Consider the following 4,863-nt stretch of genomic DNA (forward strand, 5'->3'; position numbering starts at 1 on the left):
TACAAAATGAAATGCATAGCAGAAACATTGGAACATTTCAGAGAAGATTAGCGTGGCTCATGTACAAGGATGACAGACAAATTTCTGAAGCATTCCATACTTTTACAACAGATGCTGGAGGGGATGTGGCCACCAGGGAACCATACTGCATTCTTGGTGGGAGTACAAAACTTATTCAACCACTTTGGAAAGTAGTATGGAGGTTCCTCAAAAAACTCCACATAGAGCTCCCCTATGACCCAGCAATCCCACTTTGGGACATTTACCCAAATGATCACAAAGAAGACCATACTAAAGCTACCAGCACAACTATGTTTATTGCTGCATTCTTTAAGATAGCTAATATATGGAACCAACCCCAATACCTTAGCAGATGAATGGATCAAGAAAATGTGATATATATACACAATGGAATTCTATGCCTCCATCAGAAAGAATAACGTTGCCCCATTTGTTAGTAACTGGAAAGTCTTGGAAAAACTTATATTAAGTGAAGTAAGCCACGTCCAAATTAACATTGGTCCCATGGTTTCCCTAATTTTCAATAACTAATATTTGTCTGGGTTAAGAAGAAAAGGTCAAAAGCTATCTGCATATGACCAGAAAGGATGATGTTAAGGGACATGAACCCCAAGATAGGGACACAAGTGGTTTTTTCTTTCTTGCTATTGTTTCTAACATATGTATAATGTGCGATGTGATTTTTTTGTTTCTTTATATGTTCCTCTCTCCTGCTATAATTCCTGTTTTCACTGTATTTGAAGTTGGTGCGCCTACATCTTCTATATACGCTCCTCTAATTTGTGGAGGGGAAAGAAAGAAAACAAAATGCTTAAATAGGGGTACAGGTTGACACATTGTAACCATGAGATACACAAGACATTACGTTGAAAAATGAACTTTACAATTTAGGTGGGGTAATGGAGGAGGGTTGTGTACTTATGTAGCTGGGAGGGAAAGGATGGTAGGGGAAAAATAAAGGAGGAGGTAACAATTTTTTTTTTTTTACCTTGCTCATTACCTTGCTCACGCAAATGTGACTCCTCTGTAAATTATTTAGCTAATAACTAATATTATGAGGCAGACTGAAATGAGACTCCAGAGAAAGAGTCAGAAAGACTGATCAGAGAGACTAAAATTGGTCAAACAAAGATTGGAAAATAGAATTCCTTGTAGAACATACAAATCATTGAAACCCTGCACATGTAAGGACAAGAGAGCAAAGTCCAGAAATGCACATTTTCTTAGAGGTCAGCTATTGAATTATCAATGGAAATATTTGTGTTCTTAAATATTTGACCACATGTGAGAGAAGGCTGAAGAGAAATAAAATGCCATCACTCTGTTTGGACGTCCAATATCACACTAGGAAGTAATCAATCACTGATTTGTAATAAAAAGAGAAAACAATTATTCCAAATGAGGGTTTCATTTCTTTTCCTGTAACAGTTCTTGATTTAGATGCTAGCAATTACCATACAATTGATCCAGTACCACAGCTGAAATGATATTGACCGCAGTATTCCCACATGAAGGAAAAGAGAAAATTAACAGATATCTGAAGAAATGATTTGAGGATGAAATGTTCTAATAGTGATATCTGAGGTTTTGACACAGGTGAAGAAGTGGATTTTCTTTTCTAAAAAATCCCCATTTTTAGCCTGGTGCCAGTGGCTTACATCTGTAATCCTAGCTACTCAGGAAGCTGAGATCTGAGGACTGCTATTCAAAACCAGCCTGGGCAGGAAAGTCTGTGAGACTCTTATGTCCAGTTAACCACGAGAAAACCAGAAGTGGCATTGTGGCTCAAGAAGTAGAGCACTCACCATGAGTTGAAGAGCTCAGGGACAGTGTCCAAGCCCAGACTTCAAACCCCTCGACCAACAACAACAAAAAATCTCCCTTTTCTTGGATTGCCTACATCTTTTCCTATCATTCAACAAAGAAGCCATTTTATCACCCACTAAATTTAAGTCCTAACCTAGCTACTGCTAATAGAATGATTTGGTATCTTTTTTTTTTTTTTTCTGTCCAACATGCGACTTGAACTCTGGGCTTGGGCTCTGTCGTTGTCATCTACAAGACAAGGCGAGTGTTCTCCTGCTTGAGCCACAGTGCCACGTCCGGTTTTCTAGCAGTTTATTTGAGATGAGAGGCTCACAGACATTCCTGCCAACGCTGGCTTTGAACAGTGATTCTCAGATCTTAGTCCCCTGAGTAGCTATGATTACTGGCCTGAGTCACCAGCACCCGGCATGTTTTGGTATCTTATGGCAAATGGTTCATATTTGGGGGAAAAAAAAACAACTATGGTAACATTTTTTCCAGTCCTTAAACTCTGGGCCTGGGCCCTGAACACGGTTATGCTGGTAGCTTTCATGTGAGCTTGTTGGATTACTGCCCATGAGGGGAATTACTGAGTCTTAAAAGAGATCTATGTTTAGTCTTTTCAGGAAACTCAGTACTGCATTCCACAATGGTTGAACAAGTTTAATTTCCCACCAACAGTGTAATAGAGTTCCCAATTGGCTACATCCATGCCAGCATTTACTATTGTTAGTTTCTTGATAAACGTCATTCTATCTGGGACGAGGAATAATCTGTCTTGTTTACTTGTAGATTTGTGGGCACCTTCTAGCTACTATGAATGAATCCATGAAACCTATATTGCTCAGAGTCTGCATTCCTTTCTCTTTTCTCTTAGTATCATTTTCCCCAACCTTTCATTTTCCTTAAGACTAGTGAAAAGTCATCTTTTCAGATGAGTGAATAGAATTCCATTATGTGTGTGTGTGTGTGTGTGTGTGTGTGTGTGTGTGTGTGTGTGTGTGTGTGTGTGTGTAAGATGAATATAGGCCCATGAGTTCATTTCTAAGTCTTCTGTTTCATCTGTAATTTAGTAGTTCCATACTAAAGTTGAATTGTTTTCTCTACTGAATTGAAGAATATTGTTGGGATTTTGATGAGTATTGCATTTTCAATTTTTGGGGGTCAGTATTGCAGTTTTTGCCATGTTAATTTTTTTTTCAGGCTTCATGATCATATGTATATTATGTTCAGAAAACACACATTGCAATTTTGAACAAACAGAAGGAAAAGTGTCTGGCCGTAGTTCCAGAAAATTTACCCTCTTAGGCTGCAGGAAGCCTGTCTCCCCCTAGGCCTTTTACTATTATTATTACTACTAATTATTATTATTATTATCTTTAAGTAGTTGTTCAAAGCAGTTTATGAATACAACACATCTTGATTAATGTCACTGCTTTTTAAACTAGAAATATTATTTTTTATTTAGTTACAAGAGTTTTCAGATTCAATTCTTTTTAAGAATCTTAACAACTAGGTTATGAATAGCCTTTTATAATTACCAAGTCTATTTTTGTCCTTGGCCTAGGCAAGTTTTACATAAGTCATCCAGCCCCCACCTCATCATTAGAGAATGAATGATATTTCCAAATGCCTGAGAAGTTTAGCATGCTTTTATTTTCTTACTTTTTAAAATGGGACTTGAACCAAGGACCAGGGCATTCTCCCTTTGCTTCTTCACTCAAGACTATAATTCTAACACTGGAGTTACACCTCCACTTATGCTTTCTGGTGGTTAACCAGAAATAAGTTTCCTGAACTTTCCTGCCCCAGCTGGCTTCAAACTATGAGCCTCAGATCTCAGGCTTCTGAGTAGCTAAGATTATAGGCATGAACAACTGATGCTCAGCCTTTGTTTTTGTTTTTTTATTGTGATTAAGTGATTACATAATTTCCCAAATTTCAAACTATTGTGGGATCGTGATGCTCAGTTAAACTCACAAACACATTCTATCTTTCCTGGAGCAAATTGTCTATCATGGTCTATAACATTTATGAGTTCTATGAGCTTTGCAATACAGTTATTTCTTCCACATTGGGTGGTATGTACATTTCTTTTGTTTTGCATAGCATCAGCTGTTCCCTCTTTCTCATTTGTTCCCTCCCTTCCACTGCTGCCATTAAGTTGCTTAGTTCATTTTGGTCAATGTCCTGTGCAGCTAATTGGTCCCGTTGTTGTATGTTTTTCCCTGATTCACTCTAGTTCTGTGTTGTCTTCCTGGATCCCCTCCAGTGTACATATATATACCATACATGTGATCAGCAGCATGGAGTTATTTACTTGTGATTCAACCAGATGAGTGGAAGCTCTCTGTTTCTTAAGTCCTGTTAATTTTGTCGTATCACTTAACATTTTGGATTTAATATCCACTTATCAGGGAGACCATGTACCATTTGTCTCTTTGATCTTGGCTTACCTCGCTCAACATGATTTCTTCTAACTCCATCCATTTCCATGCAAATGCCATTATTATTTTGTCCTTTCTAATGTCTGCATAATATTCCATTGTGTATAGATACCACAATTTTTGGATCCATTCATCTATGATGGGACATCTGGGTTTTATCCATATCCTGGCTATTGTGAACAATGCTGCAATAAACATGGAGGTGCATGTGTCCTTGTATACTGGTTCCTGTTGTTCAGAATAGATGCCTAGAAGTGGTATGACTGGGTCCTATAGGAGGTCAATAATTAGCTTTTTGAGGAACCTCCAGACTGCTTTCCAAAGAGGTTGTATAAGTGTACATTCCCACCAGCAGTGTAATAGGGTTCCTCTTTCTCTGTATCTCCTCCAGCATTTGTCGTTGGCTGACTTGTGGGCCATTCTGACTGGGGTAAGGAAGTATCTCAGGGTTGTCTTTATTTGCATTTCCTTCACAACGAGGGATGCTGAACATTTCCTCATGTGTTTCTTTGTCATTTTTATCTCCTCATCTGAGAAGTCTCTTTAGTTCCCTTGCCCATTTAGTAATTTTTTTTTTAGTCTTGGGAGA

At 38.1% G+C, this 4,863-nt stretch overlaps 1 non-coding gene across 1 annotated transcript; it reads left to right on the forward strand.

Moving 5' to 3' along the window:
• Positions 1-104, forward strand: LOC138815703 (U6 spliceosomal RNA). Its single transcript, XR_011368422.1, has one exon. It is a non-coding gene; the product is annotated as a U6 spliceosomal RNA (small nuclear RNA).
• The last annotated feature ends 4,759 nt before the right edge of the window (positions 105-4,863 follow it).

Source organism: Dipodomys merriami, unplaced genomic scaffold, assembly GCF_024711535.1.
Source record: "Dipodomys merriami isolate MVZ:Mamm:240054 unplaced genomic scaffold, mDipMer1.0.p SCAF_66, whole genome shotgun sequence".
NCBI classification, from domain to species: domain Eukaryota; kingdom Metazoa; phylum Chordata; class Mammalia; order Rodentia; family Heteromyidae; genus Dipodomys; species Dipodomys merriami.